Source organism: Suncus etruscus, chromosome 8 (assembly GCF_024139225.1).
Source record: "Suncus etruscus isolate mSunEtr1 chromosome 8, mSunEtr1.pri.cur, whole genome shotgun sequence".
NCBI lineage: Eukaryota > Metazoa > Chordata > Mammalia > Eulipotyphla > Soricidae > Suncus > Suncus etruscus.
In genome coordinates this window covers 69,142,318-69,155,538 of record NC_064855.1, presented here as the reverse complement: position 1 = coordinate 69,155,538, position 13,221 = coordinate 69,142,318, and positions in this window count along the sequence as shown.

Here is a 13,221-nt window from a genome sequence, read left to right as displayed (position 1 = left end):
ACAAGTTGATACATAAAATTAAACATTATACTGTAGCTTGTTTGTTCACTTTCTTCCATTGAGGGAAATTTTTGTTAACTTAGAGGCAATCAGCTATCAGGACATTTGCTCTATCCCATGTTCTCAACCTTTCTTACTTACTTTCAGGCTTTCTTATGTTGATAAACTTGTTTAATTTGCAGAAAAATCTATAGCCAATAAAGTAAAACTTTATTTTACAAATAAGGAAAGTGGATGTCATGATCTCCTTGCTGTAAAACTAGGGTTATAATTAAGCTCTATTTTGCCAGCCTCAAACTTTTAATCATGACAGATGGGAAAGAACATTGCATATTAAAAGAAAAACTAACCTTGCAAGAGACATGAGCTGATTACTCTGAATATAACTAGTGGCTTTTGTTTGTTGGAAGTGGAGTGATTAGTATCCCCATTGGAATTCAGGTCCAGGAGGCCATTCCCTATGATATCTGTCAGTGTGAGCCAATTCAGAGTGAGAGCCTATTGATATGTTGTTGCTCAAGCTAGAGGCTACCAGGTTTACAGAAAGCCATGTGGTCCCATGAATCAAACTCTGGCCTTGAACATTTAAGACTTGTGCTCCAGCCCATTGAGTTATTTAACTCCACCCTTGCAATATTTCTGCTTGCTTACGGACCATGTTGAGAGAAGATGGGCACAGGGGATCTATGAATCCAAATTTGCTATTAAAATTCTGATGTGATGATTTGATAATTATGGATGGTATTGCCTACAGTGGGCAGTAGAAAAAAGTCATTTATATATTTATATGATTTAATTTTCACTATTCTTTTTTCTACATGGGGCCACTGGATATTTTTGTCTAAGAAAGTCTTGCTTTATGATTATTTTCCCAGTGTGATGAATAATGAAGACCCTGTCATTCTTAGTGTTTCATCAGGATAATAAATTCTATGTTTAACAATCTTCCAAGTTTCTTTTGCTCATTATCTATACTTATAGATAATAAAATGCCTTAAATTTCCATAGTTTTCATGTTTTGAGCCAATGGATAAAGTATGACCCAGAAAAATTTTCTGCAGAGTACTTCAGAACTTCTTGATCTATGAATTTCTGTTTTCTTTCCTTACAAACAGCATACTCAGTTCAGGAATGTTTGGCAAGGGCCTTTTGCTTTCAGCCTGTCCAAGATGTAGAACCTTGGGGAAAAAGCTTGCTATTTGTTTTGTGGTGACTACAAGTAAAGTTTCCTTGAAAAATTAAAAGCTAAGTGGAAAAATACCTCATGAGTAATTTTACCAATTTCTATTTTTTCATAGAATCAATATTTGTGTTTGTAGTTTCCATGTTCAAGAGCAGCTCATGGAGGAAGTCATTAGTTCTACCTAACTAAAAAGCTCTACCACCTGGAACATCGAATGCCCCAAGCCCTGTTATTAGAAGCTTTATTTATTAAAATTCTACCACCTCCTACTGTTCCAATCTGCCTTCAGATTTTGCTTATTGCATGTTTCTCAAGGGATCTCATTCAAGGGAATATATTCCTGAATACTTCAAATTCATCTTTTACTAGTACATTTTATTAATAACTAATATATTTATTTATTATTCATTCAATAAATATTTTCTCAATATCTAGGATATTCCAAGAAATAATTATTTGGCATGAGATGAAGAATTGAACATAGCTTTAGTCTATACGTCTTAGTCCCTGATTGAAAGAAGACAAAAGAAAATCATGGAAAAGCAGTACTTGAAAATTAGAGATAATAAATATATTATCTTCTTTCTGCATTCAGTTTAGAGTTCAAAAGCCTATAATTCCTTTTGAAAAGTGAATAAAAGATATATAATTAATATCAGTTGTGTAAGGTTAGTGTACTCTTCATTTTCTTACAGTCTCTGCACTGAGAAATATTGGTTCATAGAAGTAACTTAACCAACCCAAAATCCAAACACCTTTTCTTTATTTTTACACCTTTTTTCTAGTTTTGGGCTTACACCCAGCTGTGCTAAGGGTTTACTTTTGGCTCTGTGCTCATAGATCACTTTTAATGGAGTTTGGGGGCCTTAAGTGTTGCTGAGGATCATTCTAAGGCATGCAGTACTATCATTGTACCCCATGCTTACATTTTAATTCACAGTATAACTCATCTGGTTATGGTATATATTTTCTTTCTTTCTCTATTTTATGCTGAATTTCTCAAGAAATTTGTGATTTTAATACTAATAACCTAAACATATAAGGCATTATACCAGATAACACATTATACACAGTACTCGTATAATTCATTATACAAAACAAGAAAAATACCAGAATAAATTAAAACTTGAAAAAAATGTCAGAGAGTAGAGATATTTAAATTGTGAGGGCATGAACAATAAGAACAAGAGAAGATTATAAAGGATAAAGGGCTAAGAAATGATGGGTGCAATTTAACAGATAACTAAAAAATGTTACTATGGCCTATTTTGTTTCTCCTTCTCAATGGAAAACAGAGCAGGAAAATTTGGAAGAGAGGAACAAGGTTAATAATATTTTGGGGGTCATATATTAAAAGAAAATTAATTGGGGCCACAGAGATAGTACAGCAAGTGGAGTGTTTGTCTTGCATGTAGCTAATACAGCTTCAATCCTTGGTATTTTAAATGCCCCAGCCCCAAGAAATTCAGGAGTGATGCCTGACAACACAGGTTATCACCTTCAAAACAAAACTAAAACGAAACAAAAAATATTTTCCATTAAAGCATAGACTCACATGCCCAGCCCCAGCTGATCAGCTTTTCAAATATAAAAGAAAATTTGATCAATGTCAGAATTTCTATAGGTGAAAGTTTCTGGTAAAATGGTAGGTAGATGTTAATTAGCAAAGCTCCCCCACTAACATACAATCAAAAATCAACTACACTTTGCAAATAAAACAACAACATGTCGTCAATTGCCTGGTACCAAAGAGAATTGGGTAGTGGGATTGATAAGGTGAAAACAACATGTATGCCAGCTGCCCTTATTATAGGAATATAGGAATAGGAAGAGAGAATAATTTGGGATAATAGTCAACCTATAAACAGAGGTATAGACTGTATTGCTAGTAATTCAACATCTAGAGAAGAAAAAATTTGAAAAACAAAACCCTGAATTCTAGTTATTTAGGTTAGTTAAAGTAGTACTGGCATTTTCCCCTCCACCCTCCATTCTGCAAGAGTTGTGGTCCAGATTCAGTGACTATGAGGTTCACTATGTATAATAGAACAGAGGGGCCACAAAGTCAAAAAGCAGGATTGGTTGGAGATGGAGTGATAGCACAGTGAGTAGGGCATTTGCCTTGCACTTGGCCTACCCAGGATGGATCCTTGGAATCCCATAAGGTCCCCTGAGTCTGCCAGGAATAATATAGAAGTTCAGAGTCAGGTGTAATCCTTGGAATTGCTTGGTGTGGAACCAAACCAAAATAAAACAAAAATAAATAAACAAAAGCACAAAACATTATAAAAGAAAATAAAAGCAGGTTAGAGTGCTCCCTCTGGGTTCTTTCTCTCCTACCCTGACATCACTGTGATCATATCAATCTTCACCCCTCCTCCTCACTGTCCTCACTCTCCATCAAGGTAATAGAAACAAAGGATAATTCCAACATTTAGGCCACTTACAGGAAAAATGAAAGAAACTAATCCAGATGCCTAAATAGAAGTCTGTTTTAGTTTTAAAACAACTGTAAAAATAAGGTAACTTTACAAAAAAAATGACACATCTCCAGAGTACAAATTTAAAGGTTCAGAATTAGAGGAGTTAATGTATAAAAGTAATTTATCTGTTACAATTAAAATTTATTTTTATAATTAAAACTTAATGATATTAGATATTCTCAACTAAGCATAGAAAAATCAAAAGCACTTTAAAAATAAGCATACAGAGCTGGAGAACTAGTACAGGGCTTAAGACATAGATATGCTTTGCACTTGGCCAGCCTCAGTTTAATCCCTGGCAGATAGTCCCCTGAGCACTCTTGCATGTGCTCAGGTATGATTCCTGGGCACAGCCAGGTGTGGCCCCCAAAACAAAACAAACTAAAACAGAAAACCTACACTAGCACAAGATGTGTTTTTCATGGAGATTGAAGATATTTCAAATAATTCCAAACAGATTATGGGTATGAAATTCACACTAATATGAAATCTAGTAAGTTTAGTAAGTTGATTTAGTCTCATAAAGGGGAAAATGTCGTTTTTTAAAACAAATTACAAATACAAATGGAAACAGAGGTATAAGTATTAGGAACAATGAAAGCATTTTATGAGACATACACTCCACCAATGTGCCAAAAGATGGAGAGAGAATGAAGGTCACAAAGACTATATTCAAGGAAACTAATAGCTGAGAGTTTCCCAAAACAAAGCGATAGATATTCAGGAATCAGAACAAAATTTTTAATTCAAAACAATATACACCTAGAAATATCACTGTTCAACTAGCCAAAGTCAACAATAAAGAAAAACACAGAAAACTTCCTTTGTAAAGAATAAAAGTAACATAAGAAGGCATCTCTCACTATCAGGCCTTCATTAGACCACTCAGCAGAATTTCTACAAGCTAGAAAATTATAAAATAACATAGTCACAATACTGCAATATTAAAACCTGCTAGCCAAGATTATTACATGTCAAATTTTATTCAAATATGATAGAGAAATGGAGGCTTATTTAGGACAAGCAAAAATGGATAAGGTTTATCACCTGTTCTACAAGAAATGCTAACAGGCATTCACTTCACCTCACCTTTCCCTAGATTCAGGCCAGCAGAGCAGCAAGCATCTGAGAATTCACTTCCCCCAGTGAGTAAGCAGTGCTGCCCTCCCACTTCTCTTTCTCTTGTCCCAGCCCTCTTGGGTTTCCCAAAAGTACAGCTGCAGTATACTTCCCTCCTTTACTCCTTATCAGAAATACACTCTTACAGTGGCCACACAGTCTCTGGAGTAGTTTGGCTGTCCCCAATTATATCATATGAGTTTAATTCTAGATCCAATCATGTATTCCTACAAAACTCACAAAGGTAGCCTTGAAATCATAAGACCCTAATTTATAGCTGGAGAAGAGTCAGGGCCAATCATATTGGAAGTCACCCCCTGGGATCTTTGCAAGGAACTAGCCTCAGATGTACAGGTTTGAAGTAGGGGTGCTATTAAAATTAAGAAATCAAGAAAGTCCTCTGCACTCTTTTTTTTTATTTTTTTTATTTTTATATGTTCATTGCTATACTATTCACAATAGCCAGAATCTGGAAACAAACCAAGTGCCTAAGAACTGTGAGTAAATAAAGAAACCATGGTACATCTACACAATGAAATACTATGAAATACTATGCAGCTGTTAGGAAAATGAGGTTATCAAATTTAGTTATGCATGGGTAGATATGCAGAATGAAATGATTCAGAGGGATTCAGAAAGGCACATCATGATCTCAGTAATTTTGGCATACAAACAAAAAGTTAGTATGGCAATAATATCCAAAGAAAACAGAGATGAGGGTTATCAGTATATGGTAGAAAACTTGCCACAAATAGTGGAGGAGTGCAGTTAGTGCAAAGAAGGGACCACTATGACAATGGTAGTTGAAAATAATCATTCTGGATAAGGACTGGGTGTTAAAAGGAAATAAAGTAATTTACATGGTACACTGTCACTAAGAATATTTTTGCAATAATAACAGTGTCTAAAAGAAAAACAAAGAAGAGGAGGAAGAGGAGGAAGAAGAGGGAGAATAAGAAGGATGAGGAGGAAAATAGAAAGAGGTGGGGGAGAAGGAAAAGAGGAGAAAGCTGTAAGAAAATATATTAATATATTAATAATATTCAGAGACAATAGACATGAGAGAGCCAGTCTGTGATAGGAAGCTTGCCACAAAGAGTGGAGCGTGCAGTAAATGTAGAGAAGGGATTACAGTGACAATCATAGTTAGAACTGATTACTCTGGACTAGAAAGGGTGCTAAATGGAGACAAAGCAATATGTACAGTACCCCTATATGAAGAGTAGTGCAAACCACAGTTTCTAAAAGAAAACAGGAGGAGGGAAGAGAGAGAGAGAAGCATAATGCCTGCCCCAGAGGCAGGCATGGTGAGGGTGGGAGAGAAACTGGAGACATAGGTAGTGGGAAATATTTATAGGTTTAAGGTGGTGTGCAATGTAAAACTGAAAGCCATGAACTGCTTTGTAACCATGATGTTTAAATAAAATAAAAATTGTACATAAAAGGTTGTATTAAAAACTATAGGTATATTTAACAACAGAAAATGAGAAAAATAAAAATCTCTACTTTCAAAATGAAATAAAAATGGACTCCATATCATACCTAGATAATATGGACAAACTTGATATAAGGATTTAATAATACATAGTCCACCACTGAATTGCTATATGCTCTATAAGATTTTAATCTGCTTTTATCAAGACTCGTTGATGAATAATTTTGAGTGCGGGAGGTTGGGATACAGGACTTTATTGGATTATGAACTCTCCTAGCACGTACAATTTTAAAGATCAAAGTTAACCTTCTATATAAAATCAGTGATTTGTTCAAATATTTTGTGGAAATCACAACCAATTTGTATCTGACATTGCTCTGAGTAATGATCTAGAAAGAAATTAGGTTAGCACAGCATGACTTGGTTTTAGTAAACCTCCCATGGTATAAATGATCATCTTTTTAAAAGCTCATACATTAATTGTCATAAAATCTAAGTTATTTTGCCAAGAATCAGTATCACATACATAAGATTTTCAGATGATGCAAATATTTGAGAATGCATAATATAAAAGGTGAAATGATATATAATCAAAATACTTTTTCAGGGTTGAATGCAAGTGTAAAATCAATCAAACAAAATTATCGGGGTTAAAAGTAACAACAGATTCATCATAACATTTTACCAAAGGGGAATAAACTGTCCTTGGAAATTTCTCTGTATTGGTTCTGTGAGTTAGATATGATTCATCATGGCTAATCTGACCCAAAGCTCTCTAGAGAAATGTGATGAGAAGTGGAACATCCAGGTGATAGTAATTAAGTAGTCTCATCAGAGTCAGCTCTGGTCATACCATGATGTGTTCAAGGGTTATTCCTGCCCCTGTGCTCTAAATTGCTCCTTGAAGAGATTGGAAAACCATTCAGTCTGGGGCTCAAACCCAGGCCTCCTGAAAGCTTTCAGACACTTCATCCATTGATCAATTTTCCCATTACTACCTAGAGAAATGTTTGAGAACCCTGCAAAATTAATGTAGTCCATAAGAGCAGAATGAAAGTTGAAAGGAATTTAGAAACCACCTTGAATCTGCTTCTTATTAGTCATAATCAAAAAACTTGTTTGGTGTTTATGGCAAATTATGACATGGAAGGCCATAGTCAAGTTTCTAGTTAGGCTGTGATGAAGTAGGTTGCTGGGCATAAAAGGCAGAATCTGTAAATTTGTCTCTGAACAGTAAAGGTGAGAGCAGAGAAAAATTGGGCAGTAAAAGAAGACAGAAAAAATGAGCTCAGACTTCCCCATTTCCTTCTCATCATGATTTTGCATTTATGGACAGCATCACCATAGTAAGAGCTGCCAATATAGCATTTAGCTTTCCTAGAGCATAGCATAATGGTCAGCAGAGAAAACTCTAGAATCAGTTAGAATAGGTTTGAATCCTGGGGCTACTACTTTATAGCTAAATAACTAATTATTAAACTTCTCATACCTCAAATTTTAAATATAATTCAGATAAATATAAATAACTCATGGGATTGTCATGAGTATTAAATAAGATAAAATGCATATATATGAATTGCTTAGACTTTTTGACATGTAAGTACTATGCAAATGCATAATGGATTAACTGCTTGGAGTATTTCAAGTTTTGTTATCATATTTAATACTAGGAGAAACTAGCATAAAATATTGAGATAATCTTACAAATGAAAAGCTAAAACTTTAAAAATTAAGATATCTGTCCAATGTCCTAGGCATAAAATATTGTAGAAACAATCTAAAAGCAGAGCCAAGTTTTATCTCCATTACTGCTTTTGATCCTCTGAGAACTGACAAGAATTATCTTTGAACACAGTGAGGAGTTAGCCTTGAGCACTTCCAAGTCCACCACCACTCCCCAACATCTACCTATCTACCTATCTTCCTATCTATCTACCTATCTATCTTTTATCTATCACCTACCTACCTATCTATCTACCTACCTATCTACTACCTACCTACTGTCTGTCTATCTACCTACCTATCTATCTACCTATCTATTACCTACCTACTATCTATTTATCTATCATCTAACTATCTATCTAGTGGAATCTCAGTCAGTTCTTCTATTCAAACATCTAAGACTTTTGACCTTTGGCTTTTATTATTGGGGAGTATTTAGTATTTTACAATGCCTGGCTGTGCTCAGGGCTGCTCCTGAGTACTCAAGGATTGATTCTGGCAGTAGTCATGGGACCATATGTCATGCCAGGGATCCAACTGGGGTTGACTGTGTGCAAGTTAAGAGCCTTAAACTCCTGAACTATCTCTCTCAGGCCCTAACATTAATTTCTTATTTGAGCTAAAATAAGGAGAAAACCAGGGCTCAACTGTAGACAAACAACCAAATCAAAGCAGGTAAGATTATCTATAGGTTTGGAAAAACTGAAATGACACCCATTAGATTGCATCTTAGTCAATAGATGGAGTAGGAGACCAGAGTTGGGTTTTTTTGTGTGTGTGTGTTGAAGAAGTTTTTATTTTTTATTTATTAAAAGAAAACAAACACATGAAAACATGCTCACCTTCACTCATCATCAGGGAGATCCAAATCAAGACAACAATGAGATACCACCTTACACCAGTGAGGTTGGCTCACATCAAAAATAATGGAAACAACCTTTGTTGGCGAGGATGCGGTATGAAAGGAACTCTCATCCACTGCTGGTGGGAATGCCCCCTAGTCCAACATCTATGGAGAAAAGTCTGGAGAGTGCTCAAAGAACTCAGAATTGAACTGCCATTTGACCCAGCAATTGCTCTACTAGGCATATACCCACAAGATGGAAGGACATTCATTCCAAAATATATATGCACCCCACTATTTATTGCAGCACTCAGTATAATAGCCAAATCTTGGAACCAACCTCGATGTCCAACAACAGATGAATGGATCATTAAGATGTGGTACATATACACAATGGAATATTACATGGCAGTCAGAAACGATACAATCACAGACTTTGCAGCAACATGGATGGACCTAGATCATGTTATGTTAAATGAAGTAAGTCAGAAGACAAAAGATAAACACAGAATGGTAGCACTATTCTGAAACACCTAGAACACATAGTTTATACACAACTAAATCCTATCAAATAACAGGGTAGAAACTCCGAACACTGTAATAGTCAGCATAGACGTGGGAGCAGTGTCCAAAATACATGAAAAAGGAACAACGCAAACTCTTGACTACACATTATACCACAAAGAAAACAGCAACAACAGAAATGGCAGCATAGAGAGAACAGGTATGTAATCAGACTTCTACAATAAAGGTCCACAATAATCCCTTAGAGTTCATATACAGGAACACAAGTATAGAACACCAAGGGAAATCACGGACTACAATGGCAACATACCATAACACTACCTTTTAATGCCTTTATCTTACTATACTTTAAATAACCTCTCAGCTTTTCTGCCCACAGGTGCCCTTGGTTACAAAGGGCGGACAAACTAAGGTGGCAACTCGGGATACCACACGGGATACCATACCTTGCTTGCACTACGAGATGGCCACAAGAAAACTCTTTAACATACACTTTATCTCTAGGTAATACCTTCATTTAGGAATTGAAGCACGTGACCAGTCAGACCACTGAAGCAGTACCTGAGACGTACAGACTTAAACTACAGGCTCTATTCTTCGAACACATTCAATCAAACCAGCATTCCCTTGCTATTCTCTCCCCTCTTCTCACTACTTTTTTTTTCTCTTTTTCTTCTTCTATTCTGCTCATTACTTTTCTCCCTTTCTCCCCCCCTTTTCTCTCTAAGGTATTTTCTCTTTTCTCTCCCTTCAAACCCTTCCCATACACCTTCCCCTTTCCCCCCTCCGGAAATCCAACTATCCCCTCACCCCTCAATCCCATCCAGATCTCCCACCATATTAAAACTCTTCACCCCCAGTCCTTATTCTATTAGGCATCAAGATCGACCTCCTACCCAACGAACCAGTACCCAGCACCCAGGCGAGAGGACACCCAGATAAACCCACACCTCGTCTCCTGAAAGAAAAGACAGCCAACTCCCCTATGGACTCATGCTGCGAGGTCCTCCCGACCAACTCCCCCTAACGCGAACTGCTCCTTGAAACCGGGCCTAGATCCAAAAGTATCCCCAATGCAAGAACTCTTCCAAGACCTCCCTGCCGCAAATATTTACCAATCTGAAGAAGGTCAGGGGGTGGGTTAGGAAGATGCCTGGGAACCCACACACCACAAGAAAAACCCAAAAGACAATGGGAAAAACTGTACTTCCAACATAGGCATAAGACCTGTAATACACCACCTCTTTACCTGCCCTCCCCCCAAATGTAAGGTAGTCTTTTGCACCACTTTGGTCCCATAAAAATTTCGCTAACTCAGTTTATTTCTTTTTTTTAATTTATTTATTTATCTTTTTTTAAATGTTTGTCCTTCATATATATTTGTGAGCACATACAGTTTCAATCCCCCCCCTTTTTTTTTCTTCGTTTTTTGGTATGTGACCTGTGACTGTTATCCCATCAGTCCACCCACGAATACACAGACATTATAATGTAGCACCACTTCCCCCTACAAAGGCACACTAAGTAAAGGGGAAATTTTACATTTAAAAAAAATAAAAGAGAGCTCTTATCTACTAGAGATAGGAACTCATAGTTATTTAAAATATAGGGATATCTCCTGCCTTGAAAATATGTCATGTGGAATCAAATTAGACCTCAGGTGATTAGATACCATTCATCCAGCCTTGAACCCTGGATCCCCGACATAGAAACGGCACAGCTCTTCACAACAGCTGCAGGAAACAAACTCCATCCAGGACGGCCTTAATACGACGAGACCAACAACAAGGTCCAGCTCTAACATGATATCCTGACAATGGGGAAAATGCGATCATCTTGACCTTAGAGCAGATTAGCCTACCTTACCAACTAACGACAAGACAAAACCAGAAGTCTTGGCTCCCTTTGGTAGGACAAAAACCCAAGATCGGGATTTACAGATGACTGGCTGCTTGATCCACGACCAGACTGTATACATCTTGGGACCAATAAATAAGCCCTAGTTTAGGGTTTGAACTATGACCTGCACAAGAATCATGATCCCCAGCCCCAAAGATCCGGCAGAGACAATTGTAACGGAATGGGGCTTTTGGGAGCACAAAGAAAGACGCTATCCTAGGTGCCACCCTAGGCTCAGTGCAAAGACCAAGATCATCAACCACAGAAGATGGATTAAAATGACACTGAGGTAACAGAGCCTCTAGAACCACAAAGACTGACTTCATCATAAGTCCCACCTCAGGATCTGTACAGATACTGAGACCTCTAAACACAGAGCAGAAGTCTTCCACACACCAAAGGAAAAAAAAAAAAGAAAGAAGAAAAAAAAAAAAAACACCACCGGGAAAGTAAAGGATCCTGAGCAATGTCTAGAGTTGATCCCATGACAGTATGCTCCAAGGACGGAGAAATCCCATATCTCTTAGGCCAAGTGAATTCTTTTTCGAATGACCCCAATATTTACTGTGCCAGTGCAGGAGGGAAAAAACAAAAATACAAAAAGCACAAAACCATGGTTATTTTTTTGATATAAATATATATATTACCTTTATTTATTATTGTTATTATTATTTTTGATTTACCAATCTATTTTGGTCGATTTCTCTGTTTGGGTGTGATTATTGAAAGTGTAGTCCCCAATTATACTTATTTTTTTTTTCTCTTCCTTTCTTCTCTTTCGTTATGTGCTATGCCATGTTTCTTAATTCAAGACCATGGCGTGATTTTTGTTTGTCTGTTTTTGTTTTGTTTTTTTTTCTACTTGTTTGTTTGTTTGTTTTGTCTGCTCTGTGTGGTGCTTATCGATATAGCTGGAGCCCTCACTGGATATTTGACACTTCTTTTGGTACTAGTGGAGTGTTTCACCTACTTTTTCTCCATCTCCCAGATTGATGATGAGAGCCTTTAGAAGGACTCTGCCCATTTTCAGGGTATTAGACTCTTACCCCAGTTTATTACTTTTTTCTCCTTCAAACAAAACCACGCAACTTGAACTAGCTAGTCCTGACTCCAGTTAGAGGGGGAAATAAGGGAGGCATCAAGACCAAACAGGTGCAAGACTACTAAGTAGTGGGTTAGATACAGAGGGGACCACATATTCTAGCCGCCCTGGGGTGAGGGAAAAGGAAAAGGGAGGTAGGATAGAAACGGAGGCGTAGGGATGACAATTTGGCGATGGGAATCCCCCCTGATTTTATGTAAATATGTACCTAAAATATTATTGTCAACAATATGTAAGCCACTATGATCAAAATAAAAATTTATATTAAAAAAAAAGAAAACAAATTCCATAGTTGACATATACATTTGTTTAAGGATGACAGAAAGTGAAGTCATTTAAACATACAAAGAAAATAAAGAAATAAGAAAAGTAATGGAAAAAGAAGGGGAGAGAGTTCATTAGCAGTCATATTTATGAAAATTATTGAATCACCAATAAAGTTGTTAATACAATATCTGAAGGTTTAGTACACCCCCCTTTTTGAGATGGGAAATACATTTAAGGAGGAAAAAATAAATTAGAAATTAAAAAAAATTGTGTGTGTGGCAGGTGTCTTTTGCATAGGCACAGCAAAATATGGAAGGAATTGAAAGGAAAGACCTTTGGCTTAAAAAACAGGGAGATCTTACCTCTGAGGTATTTTGCATATGACCAACTCAAGGCTGTAGGAAAACTAGGTTGTTCAACCCCATAGCTGTTCCTGGTAGTCAGCTCTTCACCATCACAGTTGTTGCTGTCAGGTAGCTGCAGGTAGTTATAGATCCTGGTTTCTGTATAGATGCTATGTTGAAGTCTGAGTGCTGTGTAGTGTTTTCTGGTCTGTCTTACCATTAGTTAGCATTGCAGAGAATCCAGTCATAAGAGCAGACTGTTGCTGTTTTATTATTAGTATTGTCAGGGTGACATAAG